Source organism: Meles meles, chromosome 1 (genome assembly GCF_922984935.1).
Source record: "Meles meles chromosome 1, mMelMel3.1 paternal haplotype, whole genome shotgun sequence".
In the NCBI taxonomy this organism is placed as follows: Eukaryota; Metazoa; Chordata; class Mammalia; order Carnivora; family Mustelidae; genus Meles; species Meles meles.
In genome coordinates this window covers 132,473,288-132,493,025 of record NC_060066.1, presented here as the reverse complement: position 1 = coordinate 132,493,025, position 19,738 = coordinate 132,473,288, and positions in this window count along the sequence as shown.

Here is a 19,738-nt window from a genome sequence, read left to right as displayed (position 1 = left end):
TGGAGCCTATTTTCCAGGTCACGGTTTTCTAGTCATGAAAAAATATCGTAGGTCACTGGTCTATAAAGCCAAATGGATACAAAAGCTTGTAGGCAGAAAAGAAATTATAAAACAACTTGCATCACATAGACCTATGCTGATGATTTTTAGGGGACACTCAAAGAGATATAGATAATGGAGAAACATTTTCAACTTTGTGTTCGGAAGTTTCTGATAGCATGGGAAGTGGCCCATTGGCATATTGGAGCAGATAACCCATAAGAAAGCTATTAAACTGTTATTCTTAAATTTCCTAGCATTCAGAGTAATTTATTTTATTTATTTTCACTGACTTGTTTTTGTTTGCTTTTTCCACTAGAATGCAAACTTCGTATAGGCAAGGACAAACTACATTCACTTTTGTCTATAGGTGTATCCAAGTACCTCTCACAGTGTCTGACACCAGGAAGGGACTCAGTATTTGGAGAGTAAGTGGATAAGGTAGAGGAGGGGGTATATTTGAGAGACATTTAGGAAGTGTGCACTTGTAGATTGTATTTGAAGTCTTTAAGACATTTGTGTTCTCATTCGCCCAGACAAGGCCATCAATCATAAGGTAAAAAACAGGCCATTTTCTATTTCAGTGTCCAGCCTGAGAAGGAATAGAAATCACTTGACTATTTCTATGTCTATGACGTGTGTGTGTGTGTGTGTGTGTGTGTGTGTGTAGTGATCAGTGTAATAGTCAAAGACTGAAAGACAGGGGTTCAAGATTTGTGACCTTGAGTATGTCCCTTGCCCTCTAAGTTTCTTCACTGGTGAAGTAAGTATAATAACCATCACTTCAGTGAGGTGTTCTGAAGAAAACTAAATGCAATCACATATAGGAAGATTCTAGCTGATTGTTTGTAGGACATAATCATTAGTTTCAGCTCACCACTGTTCTCTCCAAAGTTACATTTAGAACTGTTCTAGATACTGTGTGAGTAGAATGATCATATGAATTTTTTGCCCAAACGGTGATGCTTTGGAGAACACAAACTGCTAAACTGGAAAGGACATTGGAACCAAAAGCATAACTGGGATGGTATGGTCCAGCATATATGGTTATCCTACAGATAAAAAGTAATCTATTTGAAAGAATTTCTTCTTTTATGAATAAAGGATACTCTGAGTCATCCTGTTGATTAGAAAGAAACTGACAAATATCTTTCATGGGTGTAACTTACTGAAAATATAATGCATCAAATAAATATTAAAAAGGGATTTGCAGAGTTATCAATGTTGCAAAAAGAATAATATATTAATTTGTTCTTCATAGTAATTGTTACACTTTGTAATTCATATGAATTTACTTGTGTACAATATTTGTTTTCATGGGCCAGGAAGCATCATGAACACAGGGATCATGTCTGTGTTGTTCATCATTGCTAAGGTCTGTTTACCACAGGTTCTGATACATAGCAGCACATCCCCAAATAAAAATATAAGGCAAGTGAATAGAAAGAGTCACTAGGAGGCTTTTACAAACAGTGATTCTGTTACCTATTAGCTTTGAGATCTCGTCAAGTTTCTTAAACTCCCTCAATCTCACTTCTTTCATCTGCAAAATGGAGATAAATGACCCATCATGCTCTTATAGGATTAAATAAAAATAGTATGTGAAACACGTATCCCTAGTGCAGCCACATAGTATATGTTCAGTAAATGTTACCTATAGTAGGACCTGTTTGAGTAAGTGAAATGGAAACTAAGAGAAAGAAATTTACAAAACATTTATAATACCAAGGGCTTTTCAGGAACATATAGACGACACTGGACAATTGCCTCACTTAGAGTTTGAATTCTGACTTGCTACTTTTATACTAGTGACTTTTTGGTAGACTATTCATCAGAGATAAATTACCTTGGATTTTAGTAGGGGGCTCCATAGTAATGGGGATCAATAGATGGGGGTGGCCAGAGGCGTTAGTGCCCGGGCCGACTTAATGGGTCTTGGAAAGAGTTGTATTAAAAGCTTTTAGGGGAAAGCTCCCTGTTGCTGCTTTTTGTACTCTGTCTAGTACCTTAATGAATGCTGCCATAAAAGAGTGTTTTATCTCTGCATTATGAGCCCAGGTTTGACTGTTTGTGTTCTCAGAAGGATTTTAGCTGTCTTGGGATAAGATTTTATGAAGGGAAGAAAAACTCATATGGAAATATGATTTTTATGATGAGTACTAATCTGAAGAAATTAACAGCCATCACTGGCATTAAATCCCCAAATCAGAGATTTTGGATTGATTAAAAATACACACAATTCAAGCAACAGAATTTCACACCAGATTCTGATAGTATAATTATCTTTATATTATTGTAACATTTTGGGCTGAAGAATGGATTTGTTCTCTAGGATACTAAGAGCTTTGGGATAACAACATAAAATCCTAGTAAAGTTTTGTGTTTTCTTCAAGGTCACTCATACCTTTTAAAGCCTAAAGCTTACCCTTTACAATGATTTAAGTGTTATAGTGTTGAATATTGATTTAATTTTTAAAATATGAAGGCAATATTGTACCAAGCATTAATTGATATAACTTGCCTAACTTCTAGAGTGGGGTGGTATTCTAAAATAGCAGAGCAGAAGGCACTTCCTTTACATGTATCTAAGCTTTCCCTTTCACATATATAATTTGCTTCGTGAGGATTTTTCTATCTTGTTTTAGATTTTTTTTTCTGGGTTGTTTTTATGACTGTATTTATATATGGAGCCAGCACTTTAGCAGAGATCACTGAGAGCCCCTTTCCATACCCACTTATGATGGAGCTTAGTAAGTCTGGGAGGAAGTGTAGTATTGAATGCATTGAAAAGGTTCCCATTCTTTCCTCTCCTATGAGTTGTTTTAAAAAGCATAAACTGAAGAGCCATTAGCAGAAGCAATGCCGTTAAATTCTTTGGTTGAAATGGATTATAGGGGGATGGTTTATGATGATTTTACTGATAAATTGAAATTCTTCCTAAACTCAGCCAAAAATTTTATTTCTATTTTATTTTATTAATATCATGTGCAATCTAAACCTTATGATACACATTAATTATTGCATTTCAAAATATTGCTCATTTAAAACATCAATTTCTGAAATAGTTCGCTCACTTTTTAGAGTGTCACTATAGTAATGCATTTTTTTTTAGTAATGCATTTTAAAACAGTGATTCATTACATTCTGTTTTTAAAATTATCTAGTCCTCTAGAAAGTTGACTGTATAACCTCATCATTTAAAAAATTTTGTTTCCTCATTAATTTTGCTTGGTTTATTGACTAAGTTCCTTATACTTTTATTGGCATTTATTATGAGCTTTGATTAAGACGATAAAAAATGAATAAAACAATGATTGCATCTGATGACTCACGGTAGGTATAGTGAGGAAAGGGTCACTGAAATAGAGAACAGTACTGTAGACTGTTAAAAAGTTTGTGTAATTTTAAGCTACTAGTTTACTGGACTGACCTGATATATGATTTTTAAAATAGCAGTTTTCATTTTTTTCTGGTCATAAACTTACATATCTATTTAGGAAATTAATATTGTTAGCATTTTTGTGTATAAACTTTATCTTTTGCACATAAAATTGTAATCTGTAACTGTTGTACATGTTCGGGTACGTACTTCTTTGTGCTTGGTATTTTCTTTCACTTAACACTCTACCGTAAATATTTTTTCATGTCAATATTTATTATGCTATCATTTTATTTTCAATAACTGCTTTTTTCTCCATTATTTATATGTATGATGATTTATCTCTTTAGCCAGTTCTTCACAATTGATTATTTAAGGATTTTTAATATGAACATAAATAATATTTCAATGAAAATTTTATAGATAAATCTGATTGCTTTCTTTAGAAAAAATACTGGAAATAGGAATACTGAAGAAGTTGATTATAAGTCTGCTTTTATTTTAGAGAGAGAGATATCTCAAATATTCTTCAGAAATTGTGCCCTGTATAGGGTGCCCATGTTTTTTACACTTTAATATCCTTTTCAATATTTTCTATTTTTGATGAGTGAACAAATAACATTTTATTTTGTCTTTATTTGGTTAATAGTGAGATAGAATTTTCCATTTTTATTCATCATTTGTATTCATTAATGCCCTTTTCCTATGTCCTTATTTAGTTTGTAAGGTCTCAGAATTCTATCTCATAAAATGATTGACTATATTAGTTTTGCAAATTTGCCATCTTGATATTCAGAATTAAACAATCATACAACTAAGATGGCTAAACCTATCAGGCATGCCAGAAAGGGAAACCCTATGCACCAGGAACACAGAAGTCGCTGAGAGACAGAGCAGTGGTCATGTCAGCTGATGATATGGCAGGCCAGATGTGATCGAGATGGTGTGCAAGATTCAGTATTGCCACCCAGCTTGACTTCTGCCTCGCATGGAAAGGCAGGTTGTGAATGGCTGTAATGGAGTGAGTCTTTGTTTTGACTCTGGGTGGTAGAAAGCATCTCCTCTGAGAATTCAGAATCTACAACCTGTGATCCAATTAATTGGATCCCAATTTTACACTACTCAGTACTTGAAGAAACCCTGTGTTAAGAAATAAACATGGAAATTAATCTTTGGTCATGGACACATCTCTGGTGTCTGTTGGAAGCAAACGCAGAGCTCTCTGGAGAGATTTTAAAAGCTGGGATGTCCATAATAGCAATGTGCTTTATATAAGATAAGGTAATATAAAAAATTGTAAGACAAAAGATGAAATAATTCACCATTAATAAGATTTAGATAAAAAAAGAGAATTAACTGGGGCGCCTGGGTGGCTCAGTGGGTTAAGCCTCTGCCTTCAGCTCAGGTCATGATCTCAGGGTCCTGGGATCGAGCCCCACGTCGGACTCTCTGCTCAGCAGGGAGCCTGCTTCCCCCCTCTACTTGTGATTTCTCTCTCTGTCAAATAAATAAATAAAATCTTAAAAAAAAAGAGAGAGAGAGAATTAACTAACACCTGCCAAACTTAGGAATCTAGAACAGTACTATTAAAGAGACTGTAGAATAAGTATATTTAAAATTCATGTGATAAAATATAGAGAACAAGATGATAGGGAACTGATTAAGAACAAACAAATAGGTGCCATTTTGAAAAGGGACCAAATACAAATTCTAAAAATAGAAAAACATATTTGTTGTAATTTAAAACTTAATGAATGACCTAAAAAGCAGATCAAATGTCCCCAGAGTATGAGAGAAGAAGTTAACTAGAAGGGAAATGTGTGTATGTGGTGGGGGAGATACCATAATGTAGCACAGAGAGACAAAGATACAGGGATATGAAAGAGTGTTTTCAGTATCTGTTATTAAGGTTTCTGGAAGAAGTAAAGAGGATGACTCAGAATTTTCCAGAATTTCATATATCTCCAAGCCTAAAATACACAATTTCCAGAAATAATCCTAATAGCAATAGTAATAATAAATGGTAATTCATGCCACGATATCATTATTAAGTGAATAACATCAAAGACAAAGAGAAATTTTAATATCAGAAAAATGTTAATTAATTACAAACAATTAGACTAAAAATACACCTTTGACCTCAACCATGGAGGCTGGGAAATACTAGAGTTACAACTTCAAAGTACTAAAGTGAGAAAAAACTGTCAACATAGAAGCTTAAAATTAAACAATCTGTCCTTTAAGAATAAATTCAAAATGACATTTTAGAGAAACAAAGACAAAGTGCCACTCACAGGACTTACTAGAAGAATTATAAAATACAGTTTTCACTAAGAAAGAGCTTGAACCTAGGGGCAATGATAAGGGGCAATGATAAGCAAAGAACAGATAAACATGTAGGCAAATCTAAGTTGATATCAACAATATAAATAATAATAACTCATTTAGGTAGTGAAAAAACATGGAAGATCTAAATTATAGGCAAAAATGACACAGAAGATGGCAAAGAAGACTTGTATCATAGGTAGGTATGTAGGTAGAGGAATATTTCATTTCCAACAATATCAAATATATAATGTTAAAAATTTAAAATGAATGACTGAAAAAATTAGAAGTAGAATGAAAATAAATAAAATGGGGGAAAGGATTAAAGAAATGTCATTGATCAAAAAAATTTCAAGAAAGGAAACAAAAAAAGAAGCATAGAGAAACTATTGTAAATAAAATCACAGCATAATATGAAAAGCATATATCTAATATCAATAATCACACTGACATTAATGGAAAAAAAAACTGATTAGAGGGGAAAACAAACCGTAAGAGGCTCTAACTCAGGAAGCAAACAGAGGGTTGCTGGAGTGGAGGGGGGTAGGGGGACTGGGGTGGCTGGGTGATGGACATTGGGGAGCACTGTGAATTGTGTAAGACTGTACCCCTGAAACAAATAATACATAATATGTTACAAAAAAAAAACTCATTAAAATATGAAGACTAACAGGTTGTATTTGTACATGCATTATCCAACTATTTGCTATTAGCAAGAGATACAATTAAAAAATAGTGACTGGACAATGGAATACTATGCAGCCATCAAAAGAAACAAAATCTTGCCATTTGCGATGATGTGGATGGAACTAGAGGGTATCATGCTTAGTGAAATAAGTCAATCAGAGAAGGACAACTATCATATGATCTCCCTGATATGAGGACGCAGAGATGCAACATGGGGGGTTAAGGGGATAGGAGAAGAATAAATGAACCAAGATGGGATTGGGAGGGAGACAAACCATAAGTGACTCTTAATTTCACAAAACAAACTGAGGGTTGCTGTGGGGAGGGTGGGTTGGGAGAGGGGGAGGGGGTTATGGACATTGGGGAGGGTATGTGCTATGGTGAGTGCTGTGAAGTGTGTAAACCTGGTGATTCACAGACCTGTACCCCTGGGGATAAAAATACATTATATGTTTATAAAAAAATAAGAAATAAATAAAAAATTTAAAAAAAATAGTGACTGGAAAGTCTAACATGGAAGTAAAAGCATGGAAAAAGTTTGATAGGGGAAATGTTAATTAGAACAAAGCAGGTGTGGCCATATAAGCAAAATAGAATGAATGAGAGTCCAACTCTTTAATAAAATAAAGAAGTGGGTCACCGAAATATAAATTAATTCACCAGAAAGATGCAACAGTACTGAGCCTATAGACATTTCACAAATACAGCCTCAAATATGGAACATAAAGATTTTCTAAACGTTTTCTCAAGGATGGTTGTATATGTCCATTAGATCAGGCTTGTTAATTGTGAAAGAAGGGAGGGGGAAAAAGAGGAAACAAATTAGCATTGGAAGCAATATCTGGTAGCACAGCACCCTTTGACTTCCATTCATGCAGATGTTTATTATTTTTTGTCTAGGTTAGTCTCAGACACTTTCTCCTGACAGTCCAAAATAATCTTACAGTTTATTTTGTTAGGTTCCATATTAAACATTGAGATTATGACTGTAATTGCATTGAATCTGTAAGTTAATTTTGGAGAGGAACTGACACTTTTCCTTGAGTAATTGGACTTTCCATCAAGTAACATATTTCAGTATTTATTCAAGTATTATTTGTGTCTCATATTTTTCTCATTAGTTCTAAAAATTTCCCTAAGTCTTAATATTTTTCTTAACCCTTTTATGTTTTTGTTGTTCTGTTAATCTTTTATTATTTCTTATGATTGATTATAACATGAGAGAGCTTTTTTTTTCAATTAATATATAATGTATTATTTGTTTCAGGAGCACAGGTCTGTGATTCATCAGTCTTACACAATTCACAGCACTCACCGTAGTACGTACCCTCCCCAATGTCCATCACTCAGCCACTCCATCCCTCCCACCCCCTCCACTCCAGCAACCCTCAGTTTGTTTCCTGAGATTAAGAGTCTCTTATGGTTTGTTTCCCTCTCTGGGTTCATCTTGTTTCATTTTTCCCTCCCTTCCCCTATGATCCTCTGTCTTGTTTCTCAAAGTCCTCATAACAGTGAGAGCATATGATAATTGTCTTGCTCTGATTGACTTATTTTGCTTAGCAGAATACCCTCTATAGTTCCATCCAAAGAGAGAGCTATTGATTTGTATATTTACTCTGTATCTGGTGACTGTTGTGTGTTCTTTAACTTCCAGTCACTTTTCAGGTAACACTGATAGTTTTTCTAGTTAGGCTGGAGTATCATTTGGAAATAGACTGATTCTATTTTATTCTTCCTTACTGTTAACACTTTATGTATATTTCTCTTTAATAATGCAGTGTTGAGAAATGTTAGAATAATAGTTAAGTATTGGTAGTAAGAGTGGGTACCCTTCTTGTATTACTAAATACTTTTTACATTGATGTCAGGTATTGGCCTGAAGATTAATAATTATAAGGAAAAATTCATGTTCAATTCATAGCTTACAAAATATTTTTGATAAGACAGGAATAAACTAATTAAAGTTCTGACAGTCACTCACATTTTCTGATTTTGATTTTAAAGATACGGCGAACCCACCTGCTGCTCCGCCCCTTTCCCCAGATCCCAATATAAAATAGAAATGTTTTCTTTTCTGTGTTCTCTAACAGAACAGATATTATATTTGGTGTTTCCTCTCAATATTAAAACAATTGAAGTCCATTAACTTGAAGAGGGATATTTGGTTTGTTATTGATGAACATTCTTACTTACTGACTCCTTTTATTTGTCCCTTTAAATACATAGTATGTTTTGTAACCAACAATCAAAGAAAAAAAAATTTTTTTTAATACATTTTTTAAATACATTTTAAATACATACTATGTATTTAAAGAAAAAATTTTTTTTTCTTTGATTGTTGGTTACAAAACATACTATGTATTTAAAGGGACAAATAATGGCTTGGGGAAATCATTGTTTTAGCAACTCTTTCGAAATATTCATTATGTGTTATACACTATGCTCGGCACTATGAGGAGTGCATACGTAAAACACTAAATTGTGAAATAATAATGAAAAATTTCAGGCTTACTTTGGCATAATCGAAAAACAGGAGAATAAAAAACAGATCACTTTTGGACTTAACATCCACTTAGCTTTCCTTTAAACGTGTTTTCTTTATATGCTACACTCGGTTTATAAAGGTCTTATTCCTTGTGCACAGAAAAACAGCAGAGATGATAACTCCAAATATAGCATTAAGTGTCTGGTATTTTCTAGAACAAAAAGAATAATACATGAAAATTTTATACAGTGAATTATCTATCTCCTGCTATCATGTCAGTTTCTTGATTTATAAATGTCATTGCTGCTTTTCTGTATAGTAAGGTTACCTGGCTTTTCTTTGCTTGATTGGTTGATTCACTGTTAAAATAGTCCGAGAGTACTGAGCTATGAACAACAGTCTGGAGAATCTGGTGACTCTCAATGTAATGTCATCCAGTAACGTGAGTGGGATTTCTCCACTTTGTCTCACAGACATACAAATCATTCCTTATTAAAGAATCTATTTCCAAGTAAGATATTGAATTAGTATAATGCAGTTATAGAATCATAAGCCATAGTAATGGTCATTATATTCAACTCCTTCATTTTGAGAATGTGGAAACTGAGGTTCAAATAGGTTAAATAATATCCCTAGGGTGATGTGGATACAAAGAAACTTCCCTGGAATTGAAACATCTCCCTCACTGCCTGTCCAGTACCTTTTACACCACAGCACACTGCAGAATTTTAGAGGCAGGTTGTCCATTTTTAAAATTTAAATTATAATTCAGAAAAGAAGGGAATGCTTTTCTTCATTATTATTAATTTTCAGTATCTATGTCTCCTTACACAACATTCCATTCTGGAGAAACCTGTATAAAATAAATTTAGGTAAATTACCAGGGAGTATCCAAGCCCATCAAACTTTGTGAAGTGAGAATTTATCTCACAGTTGAATCTACTGAATTTGACAAATGCTTTAAATTTGTGATAAAAATTTAGAGAGAGAAAAGAAAGATGAGAGATGAAAGGAAGGAAGGGAGGGAGGAGGAAGGAAGGGAGAATAGAAGAGGAAGCCTAGCATTATCAGAGAATGGATATTAGATACAATATTTTCCTTAAGAAATTATTAGAAATTCCTCTCATGCATGACAGTGTTGGGCCTGTCAAAGCATATTTACCTTAAAAATCATATTTTAATAATTTTGAATTTTTAAAATTTTATCTATAATTTACTTTAGTGTGTCCTCTTTTGTTAGAATGCTACCCATCTGTCTTCATTCTCCTAATATTCATCTAAGTACTTTCCCACTTTCAGTTCCCAGTTGATTGTGGGTGATTATTTTTCTGTTATTAATTTTTCTTTTTATTTTGAATAAACTTTTTTGTCATAATCTTGACCACTTATTTCAAAAAATAAATGTATTATTAAAATATTCTGGATTTTTAAAAAAGATTTATTCATTTACTTTAGAGAGAGAGAGCACAAATGGAAAGTAAGTAAGGTACTGAATCAGCATAATATGGGGAAAGGGTAGAGGGAGAGAATTTGCAAGCAGACTCCCACAGAGCTGGGAGCCCCATGTGGGGCTTAATCCTATGAGCCATGAGATCAGGACCTGAGCTGAAACCAAGTCAGACACTCAGCTGACGAAGCCACCCAGGTGCCTCTAAAATATTCTGGATTTTTAAAGAAACCTGACAGCATTTATTTAGGTAAATGGATCTTGACTTGTCAAGTATAGATTTCTTTAATGGTTTTTAAGGTGAAAATACATCTTCTTACTTTTATTTTCTTCAGAATCCTAGCTGGACATATGTCAGATGGAATCTTCTGGGATTTTCCTCATGTAGGAAAAATCTGTAAAGGAAGCTTCATGAGGGCAGATACTTTTATCTATTGTCTTCAGTGTTGTATTGCTACAACCTGGAATAAGTTCTAACACATAATAGGTGCTTATGAAATACTTAATAAATTAATGAAAAACAGCACTTGCTGTATTTGCCCTTCTCAGCCCCTTTCTCCATGCAGAAGTTTGGAGCATGGGTGTGATGCTGGAGTCCATACTAAGCCATGGATACCTGGGCATTGGAATGCAAAGTTGGGAGAAGCATGAATCTCCAAGCCACAGAATAGCTCTTCATGACCTTCAAAATGCTTCTAACTTTCTTCCTTTTTTAACATCAGTGTTTTATCAATTTCAGGTGTACAATATAGTGATTCAGCAAGTCCATACATTACCTGATGCTCATCATGAGAAGTGTGTTCCTTAGTCCCCATCGCCTATTTAATCCAACCGCCCTCTTTCTCCCTCTCTCTTTTTCCCTTAGCTTATTTGTTTTCTTTCTTAAATTCCACGTATGAGTGAAATCATATGGTATTTTTCTTTGACTTATTTCATTTAGCATTATACTCTATAGCTCCATCCATGTCATTGCAAATGGCAAGATTCCATTATTTTTTATGGCTGAATAAATACATATATAATAAATAATTAATACACATTATTATATATATTTATATATAAATATATATTTAATAAATATAAACACACACACATATATATGTTTATTCCTAGGTGTCTTGTTATTTTTGGTGCAATTGTAAATGGGATTTTTATTTTATTTTATTTTTAAATGATCTCTACACCCCGTGTGGGGCTTGAACTCACAATCCCAAGGTGAAGAGTCACATGCTCTACCATCTGAGCCAACTGGTGCCCCAGTGGGATGGTTTCTTAATTTCTCTTTCTGCTACTTCATTACTGGTGTATAGAAATGCAACAGATTCCTACACATTGATTTTGTATCCTGCGACTCTACTGAATGCATTTATTTGTTCTTGAAGTTTTTGATGGAATCTTTCAGGTCATCTATATATAGTATCATGTCACCTGCAAATAGTGAAAGATTTACTTCTTCCTTACTGATTTAGATACCTTTAATTTCTTTTTGTTGCTTGATTGCTGGACTTCCCGTACTAAGTTGAATAAAAGTGGTGAGAGTGAAAAACTTTGTCTTGTTCCTGACCTTAGAGGAAAAGCTCTCAGTTTTTCCCCATTAAGGATGGTCAAGAAATGAGCAAAAGACATCAACAGACATTTATGCAATGCAAACATCCAAATGACCAATAGACACATTAAAAAATGCTCAACATCACTTGGCATCAGGGGAATACAAATCAAAACCATAATGAGATACCACCTCACACGGATCAGAATGGCTAAAATTAACAAGTCGGGAAATGACAGATGCTGGTGAGGATGTGCAGAAAGGGGAAAGCTCCTACACTGTTGGTGGGAAGGCAAGTTGGTGTAGCCACTCTGGAAAACAGTATGGAGGTTCTTCAGAAAGTTGAAAATAGAGCTACCCTATGACCCAGCAATTGTTCTACTGGGTATTTACCCCAAAGATACAAATGTAGTGCTCTGAAGGGGTACCTGCACCCCAATGTTTATAGCAGCAATGTCCACAATAGCCAAACTATGGAAAGAGCTCAGATGACCATCAGCTGACTAATGGATAAAGAAGATGTCACACACATACACACACACACAGGAATATTATACAGTGATCAAAAAAGGAATCTTGCCATTTGCAATGACGTGGATGGAACTAGAAGATATTGTGCTAACTAAACAAAATAAGTCAACAGAGAAAGATAATTATCATATGATCTCACTGATATGTGGAATATAAGAAACAAGGCAGAGGATCATAGGGGAAGAGAGGAAAAAATGAAATGGGATGAAACCAGAGAGGGAGCAAACCATAAGAGACTCTTAATCTTAGGAAATAAACTGAGGGTTGCTGGAGGGGAGGGAAGAGGGATGATAGGGTGGCTGGGTGATGGACACTGGGAAGAGTATATGTTATAATGAGCACTGGGTATTATATAAGACTGATGAATCACAGACTTGTGCCTCTGAAACAAATAATGCATTATATGTTAATTCATTGAATTTAAAGTAAGAAAGAATAATTAAAAAACATAAAAAATCTTTAGAGAGAAGGAAAATGATAGAGGTCAAAATTCAGATCTATAGAAAGAAAGGAAGAACACAGGAGAAGGAATATATTAAGATAAAAGGAAAAAGAAAAAAAGGATGATGTTAACTGGGTTTTTCATATATGAAAACATTATATTTCATATAATGTTGAGGTGTGTTCCCTCTAAACCTACTTTGTTGAGGATTTTTTATTGTGAATGGATATTGTACTTTGTCAAATGCTTTTCCTGTACCTACTGAAATGATCCTGTGGTTCTTATCCTTTCTCTTATTGATGTGATGTATCATGTTGATTGATTTGTGAATATTGTACCACCCTTGCATCCCAGGAATAAATCCCCCTTGATCATGGTGAATGATTTTTTTAATGTATTGTTGTCTTCAGTTTGCTAGTATTTTGTTGAGGATTTTTGCATCTATGCTCATCAGCGATGAGTTCTGTAGTTCTGTATTTAGTGGTGTCTCTGTCTGATTTTGGTATCAGGGTGATGCTGGCCTCAAAGAATGAATTTGGAAGTTTTCCTTCCTTTTCTATTTTTTGGAATAGTTTGAGAAGAATACTTATTAACTTTTCTTTAAATGTTTGGTAGAATGCACTTGTAAAGCCATTTGGTCCTAGTCTGTTATTGTTGTGAATTTTTTGATTATGGATTCAATTTCTTTGCTGGTTATTGTTCTGTTCAAATTTTCTGTTTCTTCCTGTTTCAGTTTATGTGTTTCTAGGAATTTATCCATTTCTTCCAGGTTGTCCAATTTTTCAGCATATGGTTTTTCATTATATTCTCTTATGATTGTATTTCTGTGGTGTTTGTTATTTCTTCTCTCTCATTTATGATTTTATTTATTTTTGATTTTATTTTCTTTTTTTTCTTGATAAGTCTAGCTAGAAGCTTATCAATTCTATTGATTTTTTTTTTTCAGAACCAGCTCTTGGTTTCATTGTTTTTCTTTTTTGTTTGTTGCTATATCATTTATTTCTGCTCTAATTCTTATTATTTCCTTCCTTCTACTGGGTTTCGGCTTTGTTGTTCTTTTGCTACCTCCTTTAGGTGAAGGTTAGGTTGTTTATTTGAGATTTTTCTTACTTCTTGAGGTAGGCCTGTATTGCTATAAGTTTCTCTCTTTTATGGCATCCTAAAGATTTGGGATCATTGTGTTTTCATTTTCATTTGTTTCCGTGTACTTTTTTTTTTTTTTTTAAGATTTTATGTATTTATTTGTAAGAGTGAGAGGGAGAGAGAGTGCATGCACAAGTAGGGAGAAGCAGCAGGCAGATGGAGAAGCTGGCTCCCTGCTGAGCAGAGAGCCTGGTGCAAAACTTACTCCAGGACTTTGGGATCATGAGTGGAGCCAAAGGCAGATGCTCAACTGACTGAGCCACCCAGGCATCCCTCCATGTAATTTTTTAGTTTTTCTTTTATTTTCTGATTGACCTATTTATTATTTAGTAACATATTATTTAACTTTCATGTATTTGTGGTGCTTCCAGGTTTTATCTTGTGGTTGACTTGAGTTTTATAGCATTGTGGTCAGAAAAGTTGTATGGTATGACTTCAATTTTTTTGAATTTGTTGAGGCTTGTTTTGTGGCCCAATATGTGATCTATTCTGGAGAATGTTCCATATGCACTAGTAAAGAATGTGTATTCTGCTGTTTTAGGATGGAATGTTCTGAGTATATCTGTTAAATCCATTTGTTCCAATGTGTCATTCAAAGCCATTGTTTCCTTGTTGATTTTCTGTCTAGATGATCTGTTCATTGATATAAGTGGGATATTAAAAATCCCTTACCAATATTGTATTATTATCAATTAGTTCCTTTGTTATTTGTTGTTTTAGGTATTTGGGTGCTCCTAACATTGGGTGCATAAATATTTACAATTGTTATATCTTTTTTTCAGGTTGTCACCTTCATTAGTATAGTGTCCTTTTTTGTCTCTTGTTCCAGTCTTTGTTTTCAAGTCTTTTGTCTGATATAAGTGTTGCTACTTTGGCTTTTTTTGACATCCATTTGTATGATAGATGTTTCTACAACCCCTCACTTTCAATCTGCAGGTGTTTTTAGATCTAAAATGAGTTTCTTATAGGCAGCATATGGATGGATTTTTTTTTAATCCATTCTGTCATTCTGTATCTTTTGATTAGAGCATTTAGTCCATTTACATTAAAAGCAGTTATTGATAGATATGTATTTATTGTCATTTTATAACTTGTTTTGTGGTTGTTTCTGAAGATTTTGTCTAATCCTTTTTTGTCTTTCATAGCTTGCTGATTTTTTTAGTGATATATTTGGATTTCATTCTCTTTATTCTTGGCATGTTTATTAGTGGCTTTTGACATATGTTTACCATCAGTTTGTATATAACCTCTTCTGCATATAGCAGTCTGTATTAGGTTGATGATCATTTAAATTTAAATCCATTCTTTACTCTTCTTCTCCCCACATTTTAGGTATATATTGTCATATTTTACATCCTTTTTTTTTAAACCAGAATTTGTATCTTTTATTTCTTATTTTTTTAATAAACATATAATATATTTTTATCCCCAGGGGTACAGGTCTGTGAATCGCCAGGTTTACACACTTCATAGCACTCAGCACAGCACATACCCTCCCCAATGTCCATAACCCCCCTCCCCCCATATTTTACATCCTTTTATGTTTTGAGTTCTTTGCTTTTTTTACATAAATAGTTGTGGAGTTTGTTCTGCCAGTGTTCAGGTCATTTTCTGGGATATTTAGGATGATTTGATAATTACCTGCATATGTTTGTGGGATGAGGTGAGCTAGGAAGCTCCTACTCTTTCTGTCATCCAGTCTACTCATCCCTCTGACTTTGGATGAAAGAGAAATGCAATTCTTTCTTTTTAAGAGATTAATAAGGCCAATGTTATTTGGAGATTTCTGTTACAGTGAACCTCATTCAAACCAATGAAGCTTTGCTTTTTAAAAAGGGTAGAAACTAATTGGTCAATTAGATGAAAAAATCTTATAAATCTCAGGTAACACAGTTTTCTTCCTTTGGTCAAAAATGAGTTTGATAACATTTGATGGACCTTGTCAATTTTATATTTTCAAAGCATGAAGTAGAAAGAAGCAAACAAGAAATGTTAAGCACTATATTTTGATATGTAATGAGTTTGTGTGTATGTATATCAAACCTCAGTAATAGTCCTATTCAAATAAAATATATTATATATACATATATATACATATGCATACATATATATATATATTTCTTTTCAAATAGGTATATGTTGTAGCGCTATTGGAAAAAATTAAGAAAGGAGTAGTCATAATATTTTAGTAACAAGTGTAATGTCTCTCAGGTGGTAAGAGGCAAATTTAAACCCTGACCTGAAGGGGCGCCTTGGTGGCTCATTCCCTTAAATGTCTGACTCTTTGTTTTGGCTCAGGTCATGATCTCAGGATCATGATCTCAGGGTGGTGGGATTGAGCCCCCACCTAGAGTACTGCATCAGGCTCTGTGCTAAGTGTTGAGTCTGCTTGTCCCTCTCCCTCTGCTCCTCCCCCTGCTTGCACACTCATTCTCTCTCTGTCTCTCTCTTTCTATCTCAAATAAATAAATTAATAAATAAAAGCTTTAAAAAAAAAGTCCTGACCTTAAGCCATGCTCTTTCCTCTCATAGAGAGGGGGTTGGGGGGATGGGTGAACCTGGTGGTGGGTATTAAGGAGGGCACGTATTGCATGGAGCACTGGGTGTGGTGCATAAACAATGACTTGGAGCACTGAAAGAAAAAAAAAAAGGAGTATGTGATAACCAGTAAGGGAAGACGTCTAGACCCTCCAATCCCCATCTTCACCTTGGAAACATAACATACCCAGATTAGACAACAGTTAACAATCTTTGGGGTATAAAAATTATATGATTTTAATTCAATATGTTGCATTAACAACATATGGGATATATTAGTTTAACAGTGAAACATTTCATATAAAGATGAAAGGCCATTCACATTGTCAGACCTCAATCTGTTTTATCAATGGCCAATTGATTCCAGAATGAATGAATGAATGACTTTTTAGCAAGTAGTTTAGTGAGAACTGGTATGGCCTAACTAAAGAACTGAAAACAATCCATATTACACACAACAAATTTCACTGAGGCTAGGATGGCTAAATTTGTAGATAGAAAGATTTGTAGGCCCAGAGTATCTGACTTTCAGTAAGTCACTGAGCAAGCTTGTGGAGAGGAATAAATAACAATGAAATAGTATTACAGAATAGATGAGGTCAAACATGGTAGGTGGGCTATATTCCAAGCTATTGATTAGCCGATTGATATAAATCAGAACCAGTACCTTTGCTCTGTAGTCACATTCCATATACACTTTGACACTGTTCCAATTGGTACAGAAAAATAAAAAAATTATCTTACACAGGTGATGTTGGAGGATTCATAATGGTAGCACAACTTATAGGCAGGGATGATTTTGCTCTTAAAACATTTTATATTTTTAACTTTAGCATGATGAATAAATAATATTTTACAACACGTGTCTTCAAAAACAGCAACTTGTATTAAGAGAAAATAACATTTTCCTAAAAAATTAGATGGCAAATTATAAAAAGTAGATTAGAATTCTTCCTTCCTTGTAAATTTCATTATTCCTAAAGGTGAAGATGGTGTGATTGCTGACATTAAACTCTGGCAACCTGTACAATGCATACATTTTGCCTCTTGAATGTCTAGGTAAGGAAACATATAGAGCAGGTGTACAGGTTGGAAATCATATGAGCTTTTCCTAGTTGCTGAAGCTGGTGAATAGCATGTTTCTATAGGTACTGAAAGAGGGTTGGGCTTATTGCAGACTGATCAATCTTGCTTAGTCGATTTTGTTTTAACAACAGCCAGAGCAACATCAAAAACCTTGAATATTGTCAGCATTGTATAGCACAGGGCAGACAATTGTCATAACATTTCCAGCTGTCACTGAGAAACTAAGCCAGATTTAGGGATAAACGATCATAATCATTATAGTGTTATATTTATTCCAGCCCCTTCATTATTAGTTCTGGATATGGCATGTTTATCTCTTAAATTAAGAATGATTTGTTCCCATGTAGTGCCTATCACTTGAGAATTTCAACGTGCTTTATGAGCGCTGGGCTGAGTTTATATCTCGCCCGGAACTTCTGCCAGAGCTCTTCTGAATCCCTCTGGAGCTCTACTGAGTGTGCTACTATTTCCTTAATGGCACTTCTCACTCAGATCATCTCTGTTGGGATGACAGGAAAGTCTGCTGAGGTTTGGAGGAAAATGTGAATTTGAATTTGGAGCACTATCTCTTTAATCCTTTCAGCCGTCTTTGAAGTAGAGAAGTGATGAGAATTATTGCATCCATTTTCTAGACTGGATTTCAAAGTGTTGCCATTGAAACCATTTCTGCAGGGGTGACTTGCAGGCCTTCGGCTGTCCTCCACCATATGCTGTCTCCCTGATATAAACTGAAGTGGGAAGAGAACAGAGAGAGATTTGGATCCCAGAGCTTGTTTCCATAAAATTAAGTAACATTTGATGTTTAGGCATTTGAAATGGATGACTTCGTGTCTTCTTTGTAAGGTATATGTCTAAGGTACTACACAAAATACTTGAAAGTAATTGTTTGAACTCTGTCCATTCTACCTATGACTGTCAGGTTTCTTATCCTTTTTTTTTTTTAATATCTGTTATTTTGACTCTCTTATTTTTTTTCTTTTGATCCAATTTGTTATGTTACCTTTGCTTCATACTTAAAATGTTATTGAATTATTATTTCATGGCTATCTATTCCTCAACAAACACTGTTGGAACAAGCGCCGCAACATACTGCCCGAGGGGCTGCATTGGGTGAGTAAAAGAAGGCAAAAGTGATTAATTTATTTATTTTAGAAGCCAAAGCCAATGTATACTTTAAAATAATGCTTTATATGCCATCTCAAAAATGCATCATAAATAAGTTGAGGTTTATATTTCACACACTTTTTCATCTTTGAAAAGATTTCAAATATATCTTCCCAACATAAATACACATGCACACACACACAAAGTTAAAGGAAAAAAAAAAAAAGCATTCTTGGAACTCTAGAGATAATCAGCACCAAAATCTGACATTTTTTCCCACTCTTTCCTTGTGTTAAAAACATACCACTTCTGTCAGTTATTGCTAGATATTTTTTTTAAATGCAGACTTATCCTTCTACCAAAATGGAAATGCCATTAAAAAAAAAACTTTAAAGTAGTTTTTCAAAAATCAGCATGATGGATTTTTAAATGTTTGCTCATCAATAATATCCCATCACAGAGACTGCACTGAAAAAGCATAAAATTCTATTTGTTTGGGACTGCTGGATGCTATAATGGCCCAATGGCTAATTGCTCCATAAAACCCAGAGGTAGTATTTCTTACACACCTCATTCTCAGAAAGCAGAATTTGATTAATTGATGCTGGATGGTTAGCTATCATAAGACGTGACATTTAGTTCATACAAATGAAAACTGGTTGAAAAAAATTGTGTGCAGAAGCATTGAAAAATAAGAACTGGAAGGGTCAAAGGGCAGCAGGAAAAAAACCTATTTGGCAGTTAGCTCATATTTACCTTATAAATTTTTTAATAATGGTTGATGCATTTTAATCTCTGACTGTCTTACACTACAAAGTGTAAGTCAATGTATAAGCTAATTGCAGCAAGCAAAAGTGGTATTTAATGCACTGGACACTTTCACTATCAAAGTATTGCATCCCTAATTAGTGTTTGTAACTGATGTGACAGCAGTTTATAGAGCACCAAAATAGTTCCTAATTTGTCAAGTGGGTCTGAAGCTTATG